Raw genomic sequence first — 25,843 nt, forward strand, 5'->3', positions numbered from 1 at the left:
GGTTGCTTCACAAGCAGTGAAGCTGGTCTGCAGTTGTCTAACTTTTTTTCCCTCTCTGTCTTCCCCTCCTCTCTCGATTTCTCTCTGTCCTATCCAACAAGGATGACAGCATCAACAACAATAACAATGATAAGCAACAAAATGGGGGAAAAAGCCTCCAGGAGCAGTAGATTTGTAGCGCAGGCACCGAGCCCCAGAGATAACTCTAGAGGCAAAAAATAAAATAATATAATATATATATATTTAATAAACTCTCTGAAACTTACTAGATGCAGTCATTTAACAAATAACTAAAAGGAGTAATTTAACAAAACAATGGGAAATATAACAGCAAAATAACTACATGTTAGCAAAAAAAGACAAGGTGATCTGATATTCCCGAAAAGTTCTCCTACACTTCATTCATTCTGGATTTCATAACATCAAGAGGCATAGATTTTTTTCTATTTTTATTTATGATTAATGGTGGGTTTGTTTTGTCATATTGCAGTGGATACTTCCACACCACACCCACCACCAAGTTGTGTAACCCCACCTTCTCACCTCCCAAAGATAACCACCTATTGTTCGCACAAGTATTAGAAGCAGCTCACTCGCTTCTGTTTTTGTTTTTGATGTGTATCAGTTCTCTAGATTCCACATATAAATGAAACCACCCACAGTTGTCTTTCATCTTTATACTTATTTTGCTAAGCATACCCCCTCCAGTTACACGGATAAAATTTTAATTTACCTTTGTCTATAACTGCACAGTAAACCATTAACCCCTCAATAAAGTACTAATAAAGAGAACTTAGGCAGATACCAATACAGAAATAATATACCAGTGCACTATGTGTATGGTTATTACATATTAGGTCATGTCATTACTGTTAATGATAATTATAATTTTGTCTAAGGAACAGCTTCTTACTAACATGGATTCATCCCCACAAAAATCAGGGATCACTAGGTGTTTGGAATAATGGAATTTATATTTGCTGAAATTAAACCAAAGCTAGATGAAAGAATTCATTTGCCAAAAGATGTAATTAAAATCACTAAATGTGATACTTAAAAATAACTGACTCTGAACTTACATATTCTTTGTACTTGATACTTGATAAGCTACTGAACCCTATAAAAGTAGATGATCCCTATGTAGAAAGAAAAAAGACTTAATGATTTTTTTTTTACTTTTTTAATAAAAATATCTAAGTCTTGATAGGGACATACAGGATTGATTCTCTGTTTATGTGTAACTATGTCAGAACTGTATGCTGGCAGCTTAGGGGAAATTATAAAGATTTAAAGAATAGATCTTCATCCTTATTTGCCAGAGCAAGAAAACTGATAGTCATATACAGTGATTTATGGCACGTTAACTTGACTACAACAGTTGGTCAGTGTTCAATTACTACCTTGTCTCTAGACAGATCTGGCTTCCATAGGCCACTGCCCCTATGTTCAACTATACAATAAATGGAGAATACAGACAAGTATGTAACTATATATGTGGTAGGTACTACAGGTTTTCCCTTCTGTCCCTATTATTTAAAAAGTAGTGCTTTTACATAATTTGATGATATCCATTTTCAGAATTGTCTTACTGTAGTATCATTTGATCTCTCCATACTTAGCAAATAATGCCAACCGGCTCCTCTCAGCTGTTCATGACACAGTACCATGAAGTGAAACTAAGCTATACATACAACAAAACCTAAATGGAGAACAAACAATATGATCCAGACACCCAGTAAATAAAGATACTTCTGAACTTTATGATGTTGGGCATTGGCAGAGAGACTGTGTGATTTAGAACTTTGCTCTTAGCAATCAATGCTGGTTTTGAAATTTTAATTTGTTTTCAGTTACTCATGGATATTTCTAGACCACAATTAATTTATTTAGATCCAATCTAAAAGGACTGTGTAAAGATTTGTTGCTTAGTTCCTGTGATACACAACTCGCTGTAAAATTAAATTTTGCTGTCAGGCATCTCAGTATGCTCTCTTGCTCAAGGATATTTTTTTCCAGTCACCTAAGAAAGTAGATTAACTTAAATTTTCATCTGTGTAACTGGAGGTGATTATGCTTAGCGAAGTAAGCATAGACATGAAAGACAACTAAGGGGTGGCTTCACTCATCTGTGGAAATCTAGAGAACTGATAAACATCAAAAATAAAAACAGAAGCAAGCATACTGCTTCTAAGACTTAGGAGAACTGAGGTGGTTATTAGCAAAGATAAACAAGGAGAGGGGAGGGGAACCTGATGTATGAAGGAGGAAGAGGAGAACCTCAGGTGGGGGAGTGAGTTGCATGTACATGGGCATCTATCATAGAGAACTGCCCTCTCTTTTCCCAGAGTCCTTTGCTTTGGTGCTACACCAGACTACGACGGGCTTTATTTAAATACTACAAATTTATATCATCCAGATGATAAAGCTAACATTCATGACAGTTACAAAATCCCTATAGATTTACAGATTTTGAGATAAAGAGAGCTATGATTCACACCCACCTTCATTTAAAACCTTTATGTTTGTCTCTTTTTAAAAAATACTTTTAATTGTCACAAACATTATTACTAGGCTCAGTGCCTTCAAGAAGATTTCAAGGTCCTGCAGAACATTTTTTTCCTGTTATTTCTTTGGATAGAGACAAAGAGAAACTGCGAGTGAAGGGGAGACAGAGAGAAAAGAGAAGTAGGAGTACTGTACATTGTTCCTGTAGATGGGATTAGGGTGCAGATTTCTTATAAGAAAAAAGTACAAGGGAGTCGGGCTGTAGTGCAGCGGGTTAAGCGCAGGTGGCGCAAAGCACAAAGACCAGCATAAGGATCCCGGTTCGAACCCCGGCTCCCCACCTGCAGGGGAGTCGCTTCACAGGCGGTGAAGCAGGTCTGCAGGTGTCTATCTTTCTCTCCCCCTCTCTGTCTTCCCCTCCTCTCTCCATTTCTCTCTGTCCTATCCAACAACGACGACAACAACAATAATAACTACAACAATAAAACAACAAGGGCAACAAAAGGGAATAAATAAATAAAATAAAATACAAAAAAAAGTACAAAAATACTTTGATTATGGACAAAAACACAGAAAATATATGATTTGAAAGCATTTTCCCTTTTATTTTTTTATTTCTTTATTGGGGAATTAATGTTTTACATTTAACTCCCTTTGATTTAAGTGATGATGAGACTAAGGGAATATTAACAAAGGAATATATATAATTCCTAAAATTCAATACTTTCCTTTCATAGCCTTTGAAATCTTTAAAATATAAATTTTCAAAGGCTAATTTTTTTTAAGACAAGTTTTACATGCAAAAAAATCAATGAAAACATCTTTGGAAATTGATGTCTATATCATATCATTTCTAATGATATATATATTTCATTTCCTTTAGCATGGGAAATTCCTGTCTAGAAGAAAAATCAAACTAGCCAGCTGCCTGGGAAAGGTATCAAAACACCATTCATTTCCATATAAATTGCAGAGTTCTCATAGCTATAATAGGAAAGTTCTCCCCACCCCCATATTCCTGTTGCTGACTTTTTTTCCCCACAGGTTTTACTTTATTATTGTTTAGCAAGTCTTTATACCATAACTGAGTCAATGACCCCCTTTAATTTTTACAAAAAACACATATGGTAATAAACACATTTAGATGATACCACCTTGATTTTTTTCCCTAAGATGTAGTGATGAAAGTAACAAGAGTCTAAAGCAGAGAAGACACAGTAAGAAACACAGCACAATCTGTAATCCCTGGTATGATCTGGAATAAAATTGCTATCTGTTGAGATCTTATCTACTGGATGAGACTTATTTATTTATTTGCCTCAAGGGTTATTGCTGGGGCTTGGTGCTCGCACTATGAATCCACTGCTCCTAGAGGCTATTTTTTCCCTTTTGTTGTCCTTGTTGTTTATCACTGTTGTTGTTATTGTTGTTCTTATTGCTGTCATTGCTGTTGGATAGGACAGAGAAAAATGGAGAGGGGAGAAGACAGAGGGGGAGAGAAAGATAGATGCCTGCAGACCAGCTTCACTGCTTGTGAAGCAACTCCTCCTACAGGTGGCGACCGGCTCAAACCGCGATCCTTGAGCTGGTCCTTGTGCTTTGAGCCATGTGTGCTTAACACACTGTACCACCACCAGGTACCCCTAACTGGACATGTTTTAGCTGCTTTATATTTTAGACATGTGGGCAATTGCATTATTCCAAACAATGTCTATTTGACATCTGGTTGTTGTTCACTCAATGATTAAAGGGATGATACGATATGTTGTTGTGTGGTATGGTGGTATTTGGTTAGGTATAGGGTAGTGTGGGGTCATGTGGAGTACATTGCGGTTGTATGTGTGTGTTTGTGTGTAACTTTCTGCATAAGTCTACATGTTTTTTTGAAATCTGACCTCTATCTAGCATATATTTTATATCACTACATAACAGATTCTAACACACACACACACGTGTGCGCACGCAGACACACACATATCTATCTATCTATCTATATCACCATAAATATATTTATAAAGTATCAGAAAAGTAATATTTGGGGCTACTAATAAAAAAAATGTCAGGTAATTTACTGAATTTTCTTCAAGACTTTTGTGGCTCTGGCATCTCATAGATCCCTGATTTCACCAATCCCTGGCTGACTGTTTCATGGTTTCTACTTCAAGCAGAAAGAAGGAAAGATACTCTAGTCCCAATTTACTGATTCTAAATACTGTCTCTACTTGACTATGAAACTTTTTTTTTGCCTATGTTTCTATTTGCTCATTTTTATAAGATTAGGTCTTGTATGTTTTATATGAAAGCTCACATAAATTTATTACATAACACTGAAAATTACCCTGACATTTTAATCTTGAAATAAAATAAAACCCACACATGGATACACAAGTTTCCTCCTGAAAAAAAATGTTAAATAGATCTAATATGCATAATCCTGTTTAGTTTATGGGAGAATACTAACTTTGATCTTGATACTTAATGTTCAAGGTTTTCACTTACTTCAGGTATGAAATATCCAAGAATTAAAATATATGGCATAAAAGCAGCAGAAACAATATAAGCCCTTAAAAACACATATTGATATAAACTACTTAGCATTTCAAATAGAAATGCCTTTATTTAGAAAACTTCACTTGCACAATTCTATATAGTATAATTAAATTCTATCTATCTTTTGTAGGTTTTTTTTGTTTTCCTTTCATTCCCTATAATTAAATGTTCTCATAACAGTAGTGAGCATTTTAGTTTACTAGAGCAAAAAAAAAAAGATTGACAAAATTAAAAGTATGAAGAAGCATAACATAACACAAAAAGTAAACTGAATTTCATTTCTCTGATTTTGTTTCAGTGCAAACCTTAATCCTGACACTGAGGAGTCTAAGAATCAGACACAAGGGACTTGAGATCTGAAAGTTCTCACCTGGGTTTTCCTTCTCACCCACCTACTAGATACTAAGGAAGCAGCCTGCTACAGGGATATAAGTTCTATCTCCCTGGAAAACAGGCTCACAGATCCCTCCATTGTACAAAGACTTGTTGCTTTCTTATTTTAAGCTTAAGACTAATCAAGTCCCTACAGTGCCCTGACTTCATAAACAACACTCTCATCTTTACAAAATTAGGGCAAAAAGATAGAACCTACAATTGTCTATACATAGCAGAACAAAAGACAGATACAACCAGTTTGAGGAAAATGGAAGAAAGCTCAACTAGTTTGATTTTAAAAAATGGCAGTAAGATGATACATGCACCACCCAACATCATGGTACAAAGAGTCTCATCAGTTTGGGTTTCTACCAGTGCCAACTAGAAATAGGATTTGGGAACTCTACTGCAGATAATGGAACCAAAATGAAGTTTTCTTTTTTCTTTCTCCTCTCTGCTTCTTTCTTCCCTTCCTTTCCCTTCCATTTTCTTCCCTCCCCTCCCTTCCTTCCCTTCCTTTCCCTTCCCTTCCCTTCCCTCCCCCTCCCTTCCCTTCCCTTCCCTTCCCTCCCCCTCCCTTCCCTTCCCTTCCCTTCCCTTCCCTCCCCCTCCCTTCCCTTCCCTTCCCTTCCCTTCCCTCCCCCTCCTTTCCCTTCCCTTCCCTCCCCCTCCCCCTCCCTTCCCTTCCCTTCCCTCCCCTCCCCTCCCTTCCCTTCCCTTCCCTTCCCTTCCCTTCCCTTCCCTTCCCTTCCCTTCCCTTCTCTTCCCTTCCCTTCCCTCCTCTCCCCCTTCCTTCCCTACCCCTCCCTTCCTTACTTTTTCTGTATGAACTTCGTTGGAGCTTCACACCTGTATGATTCTTTTTATCCCAACAGATCCCCCACTACCCTGTTTTCCCAGATAGGGGGTTCTCACCCCCTATCAGACAAAGAGAAAGATACAGAGAGAAAAAGTGAGGTACCAAAACACTATTCCACTGCTTGAAATCTCCTGTTTGTATGGTAAAGGGTATACTCTTCTCAGATAAGCCTTCCCCACACCTACAGAATGAAGTTTTCATTCGAGAAGATCTCCTTTTCTCTTCCTGAGGTCTATGTATTATACTTAGGGCACAATATTCCCTACTTTTAGAGTGTGTATTTCAAGACAATACCAATCACCAAGGAGTCAATCTCTGTTCCCCAAAGACCAATAAACCCCTCAGCCCAGCTCTCCTTAATCATCTCCCTTGGGTGACCTCAGTTCAGCTACTGAGTCACAGGATTCCATTTTAACCAGAAAAACTGACAAGATATTCCAACAAGAGTACTTAGGTAGAAGGCAAAGCATTCCTCTGAAGACAACACTAGAGTGAAATGGGACAAATGTATGAGAGAGAAGACTGACAAAACTAGTCAGCAGAGATCCCCTTCCCCCTAGAATAGGAGACAACTTGTTTCATCTCAAGTGCTGTCTTTGTGAGTATTCTCTTTGGCGTAATTACCCTTTCCTTTTATTTTCAGAAAGTCTGAAAAATCTTGTGTAAAAAAAAAAGTGAAAAATAAGACTGGCTAAAAGAGAAGATTAAAAAATGAAGAAGTCAATTTCTTTTTCACTATAGCCAAAGAAAGATATTGTTCTAATGAACAGGAGAAAGAGGAGGAGGAAGAGAAGGAGGAGGAGACACATCCTACAGCACTGTTTCTGATTCACAGAAATGAAAGAGAATAGAATAAGTCTCATCTACTTGCTTTTCATGTCTATAATTTAGTGATGAAGGGACCATTTCACTCCCCTGGCTGCCAGAAGCCATTTGTATCATTCTGTCCAGTAGACAATTATGAGCTAAGTTAGAGAGTGTTTATCCTATTCTTGAAGTGAAAAAAGTCAGTGGGTGGTAAACAAGAAGGGTGAAAATTCAGGTAACTTTATCCCCTTGCATCTCAGACGTTGTACAGCATCCCCTTCTATGATGCAGGTTTTATTAAATCAATGCTCAGTGGCTTTCCTTGCTCTCCGGAGCAGATCCTATCCATATTCTTATAATTGCTCCTAAGCTATCTTTTTTTCCCCCCTTTTTTTTTTGGACACCATGAACATTTGCTTAACACTTTTTTTTAAGGTTGTGATTAGTGGAGGAATACATTTAATATATATGAGATATTTATAGCAAGACATTGTGGGTTCAGCATAATAGTATATTTCCTAAAAGCAACAAGTATAAAGAAAGAATTGATTTTTAAAATTTTCACCTAATTAACTCTACTAAATGAAGACTCAATTTCAAGAGCACTTTTCTGATTTCTTAAATGATGTCAAAGACTGAAAGCAATTACAACAAAACTGTCCTTCAATTTCATTTATTCCTTCTCCTTTCACAACGTAAACTGTCCAACAGATATTTTTATGACAGCTATGAATTTATTCATCTCCTATTTCCTTTGTATCAAGTGGTCTTTTCAGACTTAGCAAAGGGCCAGAGAGAGCATACCAGGTGCATATGAGCCATACAACGCCTCTGGCTCAGGTGTGAATCCCAGTACCATCACACCAGAGGAAGCCTCACTATTTTCACGTGTCTCAGTACTCAAATGGAAAAAGAGTCCTGCAATAGTACTGCAGTAAGGTGTATATGCATGGGGCTTCAGCTGTACAAAAAATAAAATAAAATAGAATTAAAAAATCAGGGACTCAGGGGTAGAGACACTGACTAGTCATTTTGGAAATTTATTTGAGTTCATGACTGTAATTGTATGCTTAATGGACTGATTACCAAACCACAGTCATTACCAAAGATGTGCAAAGCTCTATTGTTAATATTCTAATGGAAAATAATAGACTTCAGATATTGATGTGATGAGATTTAGATGTCAAACCTTTTTTTCAGCTATGCATTTCAGACATCCACTCTCACATTTCTGCATAAATTCCAGGCTCACTTGTTAGGAATGGGGTGCTGGAGAGGAGTAACAAAATGCTTCCTTAAATCTAGCTTCAGGGTGAAATTAGTATTCTATCCACTAGGGAGTAAAACCAAATTTGCAGCAACTAGGAGCAAATTTCATTTTAAAAATGTGTTCTACTTACATGGGTCAACCCCCATTTAAAAGATGAAAAACCAAGGGGCCAGGCAGTGGAGTGCACATACCACCATGCACAAGGAGTGGGTTTGAGCTCCTGGCACCCCCACCTGCAGGGAGGGAAGACTTTCTTGAGTGGTCTACAGGTGTCTCTTTCTGTCTCACTCCCTCTCTATCCCCCCTCCCCTCAATTTATCTCTCTCCTATGAAATAAAATTGGGGAAAAAAAGTGGCCATTGGGAGTGGTGTATTCGTAGTGTAGGCACTGAGCCCCAGTGGTAACCCTGGAGGAAATAAAAATAAATAAAGTAAATGGAAAATATGAAAAAACATATCATCAAGGAAAACACAGACTAGCTAAATAGAATTTAATTTATATTACACAGAGGTGAACAGACAGAGGTTAAAAGAGGTATAGTCTTTGTCTCTTTACTTTTAGGGGGGTTAGATTATCATTAACCTAGAGTTGGTCTTCTAGGGGGTTAGATTAGCACTAATCTAGAAAGATGTTGATTTCCTTTTAACAAGCATTTGTCATTTGTGACTGAGAGTCTCTTGTAGAAAAAGCATCCATTTCCTCAGTGAGGAACAAACATGTAACTCAACTTATAGCCAAATTAATTAGACTGACTCTCCAGTCTTCAGCTGTGATACCAAAATGTTCATTTTGTAAGATGATGAGATGAATGACAGCCCTATGTGAGAGGGCTCACTCTGGCATAGCCACCCATCTGACAAGTTCCCTAGCATACTGTGCCATCTCTACACGGGGCATGATGTGCAGAGCTCAGTGCTATCTCCCTGCCGGCCTCACACACTCTTTGCTTAATGGATATTACCATTCCAGAGATTTACATCTGTTTGTAAGCCAAAGATGCCTTCTGGCCAAACTGATTTAAACCTGTATACTAAACATGTTGGCTCCTCCACTTGAATCTTTCTTGTCTCATGCTGAATGCTTAGTCCATGTCTCTACCCCCTTCTGTTGAATGAATAACTTTCCCGAGGGCAGGTCATGACACCAGCATGACTCAGATTGCACAGGTCAGCTAGGAGTGCACTCCTGCTACACTTAATCAAGCTCTTTATCTAATCTGTTATTACACCTGTCTTGTCAATGACATTCAGAAAAGATCTGCAAGCATACTAGGTATGCCCATGTCCAGAGGAGAAGCAATTATAGAAGCCAGAACTCCCACCTTCTGCTTACCATAAAGAATTTTGGTCCATACTCCCAACAGGGGAGCAATGATAGGGAAAGATGACCTGAGGGCTCTGAACTCCAACTCCATCAGGACTCCGTGAGAGAAGAGGAAAAAGGGAGGGACATTTGGATATAGTAAAAGGGGTATGTATGACTTAGAAAGGAAGAGAAAATGAGACCATAGGGATAAATATAAATATAAATATATAAATATATAAATATATAAATATAAATATAAATATAAATATAAATATAAATATAAATATAAATATAAATAAATATAAATATAAATATAAAAACAGTAGTCAGCCCATGTCTGTGACCATGTGAGAATTATTGCAGTTTCCAATGGAGGGAATGGGGCTACAGGACTCTGGTGATGGGAACAGTGCATAGTTGTACCCCTAATATCTTATAATTTTATAAATCAATATTAAATCACCAATAAAATTTGCAAAAAGGGGGAACTGTATACAGAGTTCTCAGAAGTCTTATCACTCATGGTATTGTATAATATCATGTTCTTTTTGGTTTTTATACTTAACACAATTTTGAAATTATATTTACAGGTTATGTTTGTTTCTTTACCACTCAATTCTAGGTTCTATAAAAGGAGGAAGCATTTCAGTTTTCTTAAAGGGAAAGCAGTGTGTTTGGTAAATATAGGTGTTGGTTAAATACTTATTAAGATAATAAGGAACTCCCTCAGTTATCACTGTTGAGTTCAAAACATCAGCTATGTATGTTATAAAGACAATTTAATGAAGGGCCAAGTGGTAACATACCTAGTTAAGCCCACATATGTTACAGTGCACAAGGATCCAGGTTTAAGCCCTTGTTCCCCATCTGCATGGGGGAAGCTTCACAAGTGGTAAAGCAGGAATATAGGTCTCTCTCTCTGTCTCTCTTCCCCCTTCCCTCTTGATTTATGTGTCTCTCCAATAAATAATAAATAATAAACTTAAACAATGCTTTACAAATAAAAAAAAAGGCAATATAGTGAATTAGTTATAAGTAGGAACTCAGGGGACTGAGAGTTCTCTCACTGGGTAGGGGCATGCTTACTACCCATGTCCCAACCCTTTCACCTCATGAAATTGTCATAACATACTCTTTAAATGAAAAAAGTCAGCCTGGAACTCGTAGAACTGTGAATGCAGGAAACCCCAGTTCTAAAAGAAAATGTAAAGGCAAAAATTTTGGAACTTGACTCTCTGAATTAAACTTAGAGTTTTTCAATTCAGCTCTTATGAAAAACAATCTGGAGATTACACAACATATTAAAAATGGACCAGCCTAGCTCCCTACCCCACTATCTATCCAAAGAACAGAAACATACCTGAAGATATCTGTGCATGTACGTGTTCATAGCAGTACTATTTTTAATAACCAAAATTTGGAAAAAATCCCAATGTCCAACAATAGATGAGTAGTGAAGGAAGTTATGGCATATGCACACAACATTGTTAAGAGACTCTGGAATCCCTTCTGCTGCAAGCTGAATGGCACTCGAAGGAATCCTGTTAAGTGAGCTAAGCCAGAAGAAGGGAGAGTACCATGTGGTCTCACTTATAGATATGACATCAAAAACAAAGCATAAGAAAATACAGAATGGAATGTCAACTCTAAAGGATGGGGGCTGGGTGGTGGCATACCTGGTTGAACACACATGTTACAACGTACACAGGTTCAAGACCCTGATTACCACCTGCAAAGGGGAAGCTTTATGAATGGTGAATCTGGGCTTCAGGTGTCTCTCTGTCTCTCTCCCTCTCTATGATCCCCTTTCCTCTTGGTTTCTATCCAATAAATAAGAAATATAATAATAAAAAAAATAATAGAAGAACTCTAAAGGAAGTAAGTGGGAGATTGCTGAGAACTGGATAATGGAGAAAGATGACAAGCAGGTGGAGGTTGTGATGTACTAGCATCTATTGTGAGAACATTAAAAAAAAAAGTAGGCTTGTGACAGCAACTGTAATGTAAATCATCACTCTCTCCCATAAAGTGGTTAAAAAATAATAATTCAAATTTTTCCCGTTTTCCTGATTTTTCTTAAAGAAGATGGTAGCAAAACCTATCACAAGCACTTGTTCTGAGACTTAAATAAATCACAACTGTAAAGGATTCAGATTTATAGACATGGAATTAGCAAGCATTATATGTGATTATATAGTCATCATCATTACTACCTGTTTAAACAAACAAGACACAATGAAAATTATAAATCTAAAAAGGTTTCTCAGTTTGATAAGAGAAGAAAGACACATAAAAAAGTAATTTCCACATCAGTAGACAAACATCACTAAGTCAGTAGTGGCAGATAAAATGTGAAAATAAATCTTTATAGAGCTCTTAAAAGTGCTCAAATTTATTAAGAAAATATTAATGATTCATGATATGAGGTGAATAAAAATCCCAAGGCATCACAAGTCAGACAGGACAAGATTTATAAGGTATAAAATCTAACCACAGTATCACAAAATACTCTAATCAACTATGATTTTAGTATCATTGAATATACCACATATAAAAAAATAACTTCTTTTATCTGTTCTTGTACCAAGTACTTATAACTGCAGAATTCACTATGAATTGCATATGTACATAATACAATTAGTTATATATGGTTACAAAGGTTTGAAATGTTTTCTAAACAATATTCCACAATCATTAATCCCACAGCTAGAATTTATTAAGATATTATTTAAAATACATCTTGGGAGTCGGGCTGTAGCGCAGCGGGTTAAGCGAAGGTAGCACAAAGCACAAGGACCGGAGTAAGGATCCCGGTTCGAACCCTGGCTCCCCACCTGCAGGGGAGTCGCTTCATAGGCAGTGAAGCAGGTCTGCAGGTGTCTTTCTCTCCTCCTCTCTGTCTTCCCCTCCTCTCTCCATTTCTCTCTGTCCTATCCAACAACGACAACAACAATAATAACTACAACAATAAAACAACAAGGGCAACAAAAGGGAATAAATAAATAAAATAAATATTAAAATAAATAAATAAAATACATCTTAATTCATTCTGTATCTGTAGTTCATGGTTATTAAATATGTGCATTAGTGAAAATAACAAGGGATTAGTCTTTTTAATTAATTAATTTATTTACTTCCCTTTTGTTGCCCTTTTTGTTTTTTATTGTTGTTGTAGTTATTGATGTCGTCGTTAGACAGGACAGAGAAAAATGGAGAGAGGAGGGGAAGACAGAGGGGGGAGAGAAAGATAGACACCTGTAGACCTGCTTCAACACTTGTGAAGAGACCCCTCCTGCAGGTAGGGAGCCAGGGGCTGGAACCAGGATCCTTATGTGGGTCCTTGTGCTTCGCACCATGTGCGCTTAACCCGTTGTGCTATCGCCTGACTCCCGGGATTAGTCTTATCTCCACCCTTAGCAGTATCAAATCTGCAAGGATAGAACACAGTTCTATTTATTGAATAGGATACATTTCAACTGGTGTTTTCCTTTGCTTTCTTTCCTCAGATGAGATCATCTGGTATTTCTCCTCACCTTTTTAACTTAGTAAGATTCTCTCTCCAGTTTCAACCATGTAATAGCAAAACACAACAACTTGTCTTTCCTAACAGCCAAGTTTAATTCCACTGTGCATCTACACTAGGTCTGTATCCATTCAGCACTAGTTCTCTCCAACACTGGCATCTATGCAATTAAAGATGATGGGAGAAAAATGAAAAACCAAGTTGAGTTTCTCTTACATACCTGCTATCTGATCACATATGAGCTTCTTAATTCCACCTGACTGTTGGTCTGCTTCTAAATTCTGCTTCTAAGACCCCTTCTGTTGCATTGCTTGTGCTGTGGTCTATTTACATAATCATTGTTTTGCCCACACTGGTTTAATCCCTACTGGTTTTCCTTCTCTCCACCCCCTATCCTACATACTTCTTCTCCCTGACACTTCTGCCTCAGGAGATACATAAGGACAGGATTGTGATTAGAGATAGCTATCTTGCACTGCATTCCTCATCAATAAAGACTGAACTGCATCCCACTCAGCCTGGTCGTCTCTTTCTCTCCCCAAAGCTAGCTCAGCAACTGGCGCCCCAGAACTGGGACTGCACCTGACCTGATAATTTTATTGTTCTAGTGAACAGATGCTACATGGTCTGGTAGCTATCTATATAAGCTGTTGTGTTCCCCTTCTAAAATCATTTTGAAAGTACTGAGGACTGGTTGGTTGCATATCTGCTAGAGCACACACATTATCATGCATAATGTTCCGGGTTCACATCCTGATGCTCATGACCAGACTAGTGGTGAAACAGTTCTTTAAACCCTCTTCCATATATATTATATATATGAAATTGGCAGGTACAAAAATAACCCTGGTAGAAAAAAAAGAAGGAAGGAATGATGGAAGAAAATAAGGAAGGAAGGAAGGAAGGAAGGAAAAGAAAGAGTTCTGAAAATCTCTCTACCCCCACTCTTTATTAAGATGAGATTTAAAACCTTTATCATAAATAGATGAAAATACTATAATCTCTGGTATCATAAATATGTTTATTCAAAACAAACATGATTTATGACTACACATATTTATTCCACTAATTTTTATTATTGTTTTTGCAATACTGACTTATTGCAATCCTTAGTGACTTAAAATTAATCAAAATACATAAGTAAATTTTGATTAACATCATCAAGTATAAATGTATCATGTCTTTGAACTGTATGATAGTTTCAAATATAAAAGGAGATTTTAGGAATTTTCTGAATTTGTTTTTCTGAATACTAAACACCACAGGGTGGGCACCATTGTTAAAGTTAAGCCGACTTAGTGTCATTTTGCCCCTTAGTTTCTTTCCTGCTTACACAAGGATAAAGTAAAAGGTGGGAATGGTAAGAGATTTGTTGTGGTTATCTATATTTGTTGTGGTTAACTACTATCATTATGCCTAAAAATTCACCAACTCTTCTAATGAATATTTCAGCAAATGTAACAACTAATTTACCTCATGGTTATCAAATCAATTGGGTTTTTAATTTTGACAAAAGCAAAGGATTTGGAACTACTTTGTTGGTGAAATGGCTTATTAAAATCACTTCTAACTCAAAGGATATTTCAGATTGGCCTTTTGCTGTTCCTCTCTTCATGTGATTACTTGTAACAGCCTCCTAGTAGGGTGCAAAACTCCCACTGGGTCAAATTTCCTACAAGCTACAACCCTTTTTTTTTCTTTTTCTAATCTACTTTATAAAAACGTGGGTAAAAAAAGAATTCCTATACTCTTAAACTCCTGTTCATCTGGGTCCAGTCTCCCCAAACTCATTTTTTTTTAATCTTATGAGAAATTTTTTTAAGGATCTGACATCATAATTGCTTCTCCAGCCTGTGCTCCAAGGAATGGTGGGAATGATTCCTGTGTCTGTGGTTGGACAGAATGGAAACACTTTTTCTGCCCCACCTTAGCAGGTAAGGTTTATCAAGTGAAGAATGATCAGTGTTACTTTTAAAGCAGAGTAGAGTAAATGGCTTCTTTGTCTAGGACCTTCATTTGCCTTTGGCAGCACCTATGTGCAATAAAAGTATTCCTCAAGAAACAAGCTTTCTACAGGTATATTTTTAAATTTGTTAATGTCAACTTTATGTCTATTCATTATGTTAGAGCAATCACACATTACTTATAGTATTTATAAATCCAGAGAAACAGGTAAATAATTTGGATTCATCAAGTCATTTAGTTGGATGTCATACACTAAGGTGAGCTCAAAAGTTGTTTTTATCCTGGATTATTCGAATGGTCACAGTAAATACAAAGATTTCTTTGTAAATCTTTGATTTACTTATTTTTTTTATAGAACTGAAGTTTCTGACAAAAATATGGCCACAGATGATGGAAACAAAATGGAAGAAGTCACAGTTCCTTTTTCAGTAGAGAACATAGTTACAACAAGCAAACCATTTATAAGCTACAGACGTGTGTTCTATTTTGATAGCAGTGCTTCTCTGGCAAATTCACAGGGGACAAACCATAAGATGGTGTCCCCAAACAAAGACAGGAATGATACCTCATTACCAAACACTGACTCATCCCTTCTGTCTTCCACTTTAAAATTCCCTTCTAGTAATGCAACTAAAAAAAGAGAAAGAGAAACTTACTGTGCCTAAGACTTTACCTAAATCAGACACTGCCATTAGTCGACATACCACTGCAAAAGAAACTCAGTCAGAAAAGAAAATTTCACCAACAGAAACTGTGCTCGAATCTTTTCATAAGGCTACAACTAATAAAGAGAATGAATTATGTTGTAATGTGGAAAAGCAGAAAAATCCAGAAACCTCAAAAATGTCTAATGGGCAGCAAAATGGTAATTTATGGAATGAGAAAACTATAGCTTCACTGCAAGTACTAACTAAAAAACAGACAGTAAAAATGTCATTTCAGTAGGTGCATCTGTGAAGGACCTAAAAAAGAACAAAACAAATCTGCCACTTCTTTGAGTAACCCACTAACTAAACATAACACAGAGATGTTACAAGATGTTCAGCGGCATAGTCCAGTAAATAGACTCACTGACAGTACTGATTTACCTGATTCCCGGACACCTGGCTCAGGGGCAGGGGAGAAACATATAGAAGAACCCACAGAAGGTATCAAGATTCCTTGTAGACGTTTTGTTGAAGACAGTAGCATACCCAAAGTAATGACCCCTCCTGTCACTCCAGACTTGCCTGCCTACAGCCCTGCTAGTGAAATAGGGAGGGAAAACAGTTTGAACATAGTTGCCCATACAGTAATGATTCTCTCTAGAGCCCCCATCTCTAGAACTACTACAACAACTCCTCTCAAAGACAACACACAATAGTTTAGAGCATCGTCCAGGAACACCACAAAAAAGCAGAAAATTGAGGAATTAGATGAAGGTGAACAAAACTCTGGTACTCCAAGTAAAAATAATGCAAATTCATCAATACCAGTGGGGGGAAAAATAAAATAAAATTAAGGCAAGCTTGAAAGTCTTAATTTCTTTTTTTTAGACTACAAATGACTTTTATTTATTTTTATATTTTTGTTTCTCTATTGGGGAATTAATGTTTTACAGTCGACAGTAAATACAATAGTTTGTATATGCATAACATTTCTCAGTTTTCCACATAATAATACAACCCCCACCCTGAACTCATTCTAATCATAGGGCATCTTTACCACACTTGCTGATGACTTCCACCTTTATCTTATTCAGCAACACCTGACATGGGTGATTTCCCCTCCCTCATGACAGAAACACCTTTTTTCCTGGAATTCATTCACCAGATTTTTTTTTTTCCTACCTCACGGATTACCATTTCCTTGGCTCCCTGTTGGTTTATCCTCATCTCTGTGACCTGTTCATACAGAGCTGCTTTGGGACCTAAGTGGTTGGTTGCCTACCTCCTCATCCTGCAACCACTTCCAAGACCTCTCTGGTCACGTCAGGGGTAGACAGAACTCATTCTTTATCATGGTTGCTTCCCAATTGGATCAGCATCATGGAAGAGCCAACAAAACACACCATGGCCCCAGGAAGAGTGTGCCAGCAAAGTTTGAAAAGATGATATTGAAGGAATAATGTTAAGTGACATCAGGCAGATAGTGAAGGATGAATACGACGATCTCATTCATGGACAGAAGTTGAAACTTATCAGAATGGAGGCCATAAAGCAGAACTTGGACTGGGCTTGGTGTATTGTACCAAAGTAAAGCACTCTGGAGTAGTGTGGAGTGGGGGCTCTGAGGTCCTAGTACATGATGGTAGAGGAGGACCTAGGCTAGGGGCAAGAGTGTGTTTTGCAGGAAACTGAAATTTTATACATATACAAACAACTGCATTTTCTGTTTCCTGTAAGCCATTACCCCTCCAATAAAAACACTGGGGGGAAAAAAACAAAAGGAATGATTGAAGATAAGGACCTGCCTTAGTCCTTACACAAGCTTTGATTATTCTGTCACATGTGTAATTATACCAACTGAAATGTACATTTAAAGGTTAAGAAAAGCCAAGATAAATAAGAATTACTAAGTTATCCACTAACAGGTTTACATGAGGGTAACTTAGGAGAGCATAATGTAAATTACTAGATATCCAAAAAGTTAATTAGGAAACCCATTTCAATCCAGAATATTAAATGACCTTCATCTATGTTGCCATTCAATACTTTTATTGATCTCAAACTCAATTTCAGGGAAGGCTAACCACCTAAAAGAATAGCAATAAGCATACAATTGTAAAGGGGGTGACATTATTGGCAATGGGATATTTTGCTACAAATCCTGGGATAGACTTATCCCATTTCATTTACTCTGCCTATGTTTGTTCTTTGAAAACCCTTTCAATATCACATATTATGTTTCAATGTGAATGAGTACATCCAAAGGAGGGATGTTTGAATTCTAGCATACTGTGAGGTTAATAAACCATGAAAATCTGGCCTTGCCACAGATGCAAAGCTTTAATTGCCTCTGGATAAAGACTGATTCTCTCCATTCTCTAAAACTTTAGCGATGATTTTTTAAGATAGCAAGGCAAATACTAAGAAAAAAAGTTTCTCTTATCAGTGCACACATTGTGATGACAACAGGAATACTTACTTCTACAAGGTACATATTCTAAGTATTCAGATATGATGGTTATGAGAAGTTAACTCACTCAGATGCCAGGAATGAAGATTCCATAATGGCCCCCATTAAGTCTCTGGTCAACATCATGTTGTCACAAAGGATAACAATGGAAATAATACATAAGGAAAGCAATGAGGGAATAACCATGACAATGGTGTTCAAAAAGTCAGCACCAAAGCAGAAGCAGAGTGAAGAGGCCAGACACTAACATCACTCTCCATCAAAGGGCTAATATTTCAAGTTCCTGTTTCTTAGACATTTTGATTTGCTTTAATATCTTCCACCTTTCAACCACCAAGTTGCAGATGATGCCATCCTGACTTCTCTGGGCAGTCGACCTCACCAATGTGTCCCAGAACCTCATCTCCCCACAGCCCTACCACACTAGGGAAAGATAGAAATAGGGTGGGGGGTATAGATTGACCTGTCAACACCTATGTCCAGCAGAGAAGGAATTACAGAAGACAGATCTTCCACCTTCAGTACCCCCGTACTCCCAGAGGGATAAAGAATAGGGAAACTTGCAATGGAGGGAATGGTACATGAAACTCTGGTGGTGGGAAATATGTGGAAATACACCTGTTTTCTTACAGTCTTGATAATCAATATTATATCACTAATATTTTTTTTAATGATGGTGGTCAGCTTGAGGCAAACGATATCCACACAGTTATGACAACAAAAAGCAAAGCTTGCAGTCCTACTTGGAGGAAAAGTTAGTTTAATTCCTCCTTTTACTCACTAGGGCTCTCTGATGCCTTATAATTGGTGAATAACTTGGTGAATTTCAGATAGTCCTTTCTGAAGGATATATAATATCAATAGTATATTATTCATGATACTCTATGATGTTAGTTCCTCCTTGCAGACATTATAAAGACTTAAATTATCCTCTAATGTTACTATTAACTTTAACAGAAGAATTTTTTCCCTTTAATTAATTAAAGGTTGGTCTTTTGCTTAGATGTTAGAGGAAGCCATTTCTTTGTGCTGTGACAAAAGTATATCACCAGTAAATCTCTTTACACATACATATACACCCACTCACACATATAATAAGCATGTAATTTAAAATGGGTGAATTCCAAACCCATCTTTAACTGGAATTCCTACCAGAAGTTTGATTTTTGTACATATTAGGTGTGCACCTGTACAAACTCACACATATAAATACTTCAATAACTACATGTGTACACACATGCACATAACAAAATATGTAAGATTCAAACACTCCTAAAAAGATTTTATCAAATCAACATATGCTAATATTATCTTAATAAGATTGTTAGCAAGCATCAAAGAATAATAAGTGATGGTATTTGATAGAAGACAATCTATTGCTTCCATAAAGTTATCTCATCAGTCAATGAGCATAAGTGCTTAATTATGTTACAGTCAGATCTATGTTTTAAAAATATGAGAATATTATAATTTACCTGCATTACTCAGCTATCAGTAATGACAGTAAAAATAGTTTCCATTGCATTTGATACTGTAGCTTAGCTAATGCACAGGGAAAACAATCAAGAAATAATTGATGATATCTAATCACCATCCCCTAGCTTAGACAGTTCACCAATATGCTAAAGCTTAATGCATATAATTTTCAACAGGCCTCCAAAAGAAAAATTCAGCACTTTCTCCTTCTTTGGTAATATACAAAGGCTTCCAAAGGCTACATGGAACATAAAGGTTAGAGACTTCCTACACAGAGAAAAGGCCTGAAAATTTCCAAATGTAAAAGAACAGAGCTAAACTTATTGATAGCTAGATCAAAAATTAAGTGTATAATGTGTAGCTAAAGAAAAAGAACAGAAAAACCTCAATTTTAATAAAGAAGGCTGCTAAATAACACTTGTGAGGTCTATATCAACAAAGCACAAATAAGACAACAGAGACAGAACGTCTGCTCTCATCCTCTATTAGATATGATCAGTTATCTTCTGGAGAACTTAATTCTATTCATGTCTTGTTTCTTCCATTTTGTGAAAGACTTTTTCAGTACATCCAGTATAAAGAATTATCCTTAAGTCTTAAAGGTTATGGGGTCAAGTGGTGTTGCATCTGGTTAAGTACACATGTTACAGTGAATAAGAACCCAGGTTCAAACCTTTGGTCTGCACCTGCAGGAGGAAAGCCTCATGAGTGGTGACCGCCGGACTTGAGGTATATATCTATCTCTTTCCCTCTCTATCCTCCATTCCCCTCTCAATTTTTCTCTGTCTCTATCCAATAATAAATTTTAAAAATATTTTTAAAAAATCATTTTATTCCACATTCATTTCTACTTATAGGCACTGTACTGTTAATTGCATATATTATATTCTTTATAGATAGGATACCAATCATGTTTGTATTTAGAAATCTTATAGCTATGTAAAATAAGACTATCTTTTTTTACAGTGAGTCATCAAAAGTTTGCTTTAGGAAAGGGAAGTATTGGGTTGTCAGAAAAGTCATAACCCATTTTTCTATGTTTTTCAAAGGATATATATATATATGTGTATATATATATATATATATATAATCAGTTAATGGTATACTACTCATTTTGTTCAAGAAATTTTTGCCATCTTTCAGTGAGCTGAATTTCCTCATTCTTAGAAGAAACTGTCTTTATGGGAGACAAACTGAGCAAGGTGCTGATTTACAGTCTCATCTGAATTGAATGTTATTCTATGCAAAGCATAGAAGAGAACAAAAGAAGTAGAAGTTTGAAGGCACAAGGCCAGGTGAGTATGGTGGGTGTGGCAGCCTATCTCATCCAACCCCTAATTACTTTTGACAGTAATCAGATGTGTGTGGTCTCCAGTTGTGGTGATACAACACAACCTCTGTACTATTAAGGATCTCTGGATGTCTCTGGATGATGGATTTGTTTAAACTATCCAATTACCTACAATACACATTGAACAGCTTGTTTAGTTCCTTGTCAGGAGCTCCAAAAACACAACACCTTTTAAATCCCACCACACCGGGAGTATAACCATTGTCTGATGAATGTCTGCTTTTAATGTCATCTGGGACGAATCTTCATGTTGAGATCAAGGCCACTGATGCACTACAATGTTGTAAACACTCCACTTCTCATCCCCTGTCATTAGTCACTTCTAAAAAGAGCCCCTGTCCTCTTGTTTAATGAGCATGTCGCAAATGTTGATGTACACTGTCTGATGAACTACTTTAGGTTCCTGAGGAACCCAGACATGGAGCTTGCTTATGGACCCCAGTTTCTTTTGGTGCTCATAAAGACTTGAATGATGGGTATTCATTGTTTCTATAGTCTCTCATGTCGTGTTAATGTGGGTTTGACTCTATAAACACCTTTGTTTTGTTGTCATCAACTTTGGTGGGTGTCCCTGACACAGGAGTATCACTGAGATCAAAATCACCAGCACTACTTGTGAACCACCATGGGCAATCCTGTAGACTGACACTACTGTAGAGCATCATCACTATAATCTTAGCAAAACTTCTTGCAAGTTTCAGGTGTGTTCTTCCCCTTTCAGAAGTAAAACTGGAAAGCATGGCAAAAACACACAGTTTGGCCTTCCATCATCTACTTGTAAATTCTCCAAACTCAACCAAGCCAAATTGTTGTTTTGTAGAATGAAGCAGAACTGTCTCCTGACAAGCTGACTGTAGTATTTACAAAAAGGAACTAGTGGTGTCTGTTGCAAGAATGTGTCAGAAGTTTTCCAACAATTCAATATTTTAAAAGCAGATTTTCTGTGGAAGTAAAGTTTGCTCTTCTAAAGATAACCCTGACTAATCACTGAAAACTCATTTATACATTAGCCCCTATTTTTTCATAGTTAGAAGGGCCCAGATGGGGAAACAGCTATATGCTAATTATGAGGAAATGAGAGCGGACATTCATAAAGATATGTCCTCTGTTTTTTTTTTTTTTCTGCATTTGAGAAAGATAAGTATATAGCAACCTTCTATGAAGAAGAAAGGAAACTAAAAATCCCAGAGGTTAGCAAGTGTAATTTGAAATTAGGTCAATGAACACTGTCCTCAAATTAATGTTTACACAGTTAAACACTTTCTTCAATTTGGCTTTGTGTTCCTTTCAAATATATGTTAAAATCCCACCCTTAAGGGGTGAAGCAAGGAGGAAAGCTACTTAGAGCATGTCTATTCCAGGTTTGTGCCATTATGCTATTATTGCTCTGGGATATAGGGAGGAGATAGTTGCTACTGTGTTAGCAAACACCTATCAATGTAAACAACCAACTAGTGTGTTCTTTCACACTAGGATTTTATTTCTTTTTTTTTTAATTCTAAATTTTTTTAGTTTCTTTTTTTTAAATTTTATTTATTCCCTTTTGTTGCCCTTGTTTTATTGTTGTAGTTATTATTATTGTTGTTGTCATTGTTGGATAGGACAGAGAGAAACGGAGAGAGGAGGGGAAGACAGAGAGGAGGAGAGAAAGATAGACACCTGCAGACCTGCTTCACCGCCTGTGAAGCGACTCCCCCGCAGGTGGGGAGCCGGGGTTCGAACCGGGATCCTTCTGCCGGTCCTTGTGCTTTGTGCCACCTGCGCTTAACCCGCTGCGCTACAGCCCGACTGCCTAGGATTTTATTTCTATGTACAAATTCATTTTCCTTTATGTTTCATTTAATTCTCCAATTTTTCTTGCAAAGTATTAAAGTTATGCATAAGCAGTGAAATTATGAACTACTTAAAGATTTTATTTAAGACCCAAAGGAACTAAATGTAATAGTTAATGTATTAACCAGAATTATCCATCTTCCTGTTAAGAATACAGCCTGGGAGATGATGGTGCAGTGGATTCTCAATTATGAAGTTCTGAGCTTGTTCCCAGGTATTATTTGTTCCAGTGGCAAACGCTAGAAGAATTTGTTCCAGTGATGCTTTGGTTCTTCACATTCCCCTCTCTCTTTAATTAATACACAAATGTATCTAAACCTTTATTTCTTCAAACTGTAGAAAACGTAAGTGGCAGGGGCACGCTCAGTTAAACGCACATATTACCAAACGCAAGTGCTGGGTTTGAGCCCCCACTCCACACAGACAGGCGGTCCGCTTCAGAGTGGTGAAGTAGGTCTGCAGGTATCTTTCTCTCTTTCTCTCTATCTCCCTCTCATTCTCTAAGTTTCTCTCTGCCCTAGCCAATAATAAAAAAAGAATATTAATAGAAAAAAGGGAAAAAAAAGGAAAAAATGGCCACTGGGAAGAGTGTATTCAAAGTGTAGGCAACGAGACCCAGCAATATCCTTGGTGACAATTAAAAAAAAACATAAGTGGAAGAAGGTGAATGATTTTATAAAGGTCACTGGCTTGTATTATACTGATACTACTCCTTTAGGAGTAACCTTCTTGTATTAGAGTGACCAGGCAGCCACTATAGTGACAAAGAACACTCTCTCTTCCCTCGCATCTCTGTTTGTATTTGCTTTATGAACAGAACATATTACTGGGAGCTGGGAAGATAGTTCACCTGGGAGGGTAGCTGTTTTGCCATACAAGTGACTGGGCTCTATCTCCAGGTCCACCATATGAAGCACCACAGCACTGAGGGAAATGGAGTGCCCTATGTGGGCACTGAAATAAAAAAAAATTAACAGACCTGAATGCAGCCTTCCCCAAATGGCAAGTTAAGCCTCTTTAAAGCAAACTAGAAACTAGTTGGTTCCAAGACCAATGAGCTCTGACTCCTGCAGTTGTCCACTCAGCAACATTAGTGCAGTAACGCCTGACTAATACAGAGATTTGTATTAATATAGTAAAAAAAAGAGAGATATTATTTATTTATTCATTTATTTATTTATTTATTTTACCAGTGCACTGTTCAGCTCTGGTTTATGGTGGTATGGGAGATTGAATCTAGGACTTTGAAGCCTCAGGCATAAGAGTCTTTTTACATAACCATTATGCTATCTACCCCGCCCCCAAGAGAAGTATTTTTTTCTACTCAATTCCTGACCTACTATAACATTCAACCTGCTTGTGATGTACTATTTCCAGTCTATTGTAGGTTGCAGCCAAGGTGAAAATAAAAACCTCAGGGCCAAGTGGTGGTAATCCTGGTTGACTGCACACTTTACAGGGTGTAAGGACTTGGGTTCAAGTCCCTGCACCACACCTGGTCTACCAGCCCTGCACAGGGAAGTCCCCACCTAGATGCTAAGCAGTGTTGTAGGTCTCTCTCTCTCTCATCCTCTCCCCCTCCTCCTCCCCCCTCGCCCCATATCCTCTCAAATTCTGTCACTATCCAAAATAAATAAAAATTATTTTAAAATTAAAACCCTACATTGTAATATAGATACATAGATACTAATTATTATGACAAAACAATCAAATGCCACCAAAATTCTGTCTTCCCAAATTGTTCCTGAAAGCAAGTTTATTAAATATTTTTTAATTTTTTTATCTTTACTTATTATTGGATAGAGATGGTGAGAATTTGAGGAGAAGGGGAAGATAGAGAAGGAGATAGACACCTGCAGCACAGCTTTCCATTCCCCCTGCATGTAGAGACCTGGGACTTGAGCCTTGGTCTTTCTGCATTGTAACATGTGCACTCTACCAGGTGCACCATCAACTGGCCCTGAAAACAAATTATTTAAAATAACATCTGAAAAAAAATATGTTGGGTATAGTACACAGGTGCCATATTTCATTCATATATAGGAGGAAGATATATAAGAAAAGCAATTCTTCTAACGGTCATTTTGTATTAATGTTTATTGATGGCTCTTCATGTTATAGAAATGATCTAATGATTAAACACAGTCTTCTTTGCATGGTCTCATGCTAACTGCAGTTCATGCATATCAGAACAATGGCATCACTTTTTTGCATGATTCTGTGGTTCCTAAACTTTGGTCAGGGAAAGGATGTGCAAAATAAGAACTGGTTGTATTGCTGTTGAACATGGTTCAATTATTAAAAATAACTTTGCATTGCTGCTCTGTATAGCATTTCAACAGCTCCACCTTTGAATCACAATATACAAACGAAAATTGACATTGACCTTTTCTTCATTCCATGTGCTGATAACTTTTACTTTCTCTCTAGAGTTCAGACTAGCTCAAAGGTAATATCCCTTGATCATAAATTGATTAAACTTAGTGTTGTCTAAGTGTTGGCCATTCCATTAATGTAAAGGTCAACAATAATCTCAGATAAGTGTAGAGATATCTAAGTCTGTAAGACCTCAGTTTATGATTACAAATCAATTTAAGAAATAGAATCTACTAACCTAACATCTATTGACAAAAGTGCAGCTTTCAGTGTCATTTGAATCAGTAAGGCTTTGTATTGAGTGGTTTGCTTAAATTCAATTTCTCAACACAAATATTTTGTGTGGAATACTTTATAGTATTTTTTCTTATTTTCTATATTTCAATACATTTTCACAGGGACCAGACACAGATGTGATAACTGTACTTTTTAAGTCCCCCAAGAGAACCTAACAATCAGATTCACATGCCCACATCTGTAAATCCCTAAGATTTAGGAATACTGTATAGATTGCTCCAAGTCACCAAACT

The 25,843-nt window shown here is 37.1% G+C and overlaps 1 protein-coding gene and 1 pseudogene across 2 annotated transcripts in view; one reads left to right on the top strand and one right to left on the bottom strand.

Moving 5' to 3' along the window:
• The window catches only part of CCSER1 (coiled-coil serine rich protein 1), a 615,589-nt gene that overhangs the window by 325,798 nt on the left and 263,948 nt on the right, over positions 1 to 25,843 (bottom strand). The gene's annotated exons all lie outside the window — the stretch shown is intronic.
• Positions 9,516 to 25,843, top strand: part of LOC132537506 (protein NPAT-like) — a 33,023-nt pseudogene continuing 16,695 nt past the window's right edge.

This window comes from Erinaceus europaeus, chromosome 3, assembly GCF_950295315.1.
Source record: "Erinaceus europaeus chromosome 3, mEriEur2.1, whole genome shotgun sequence".
Lineage (NCBI taxonomy): Eukaryota > Metazoa > Chordata > Mammalia > Eulipotyphla > Erinaceidae > Erinaceus > Erinaceus europaeus.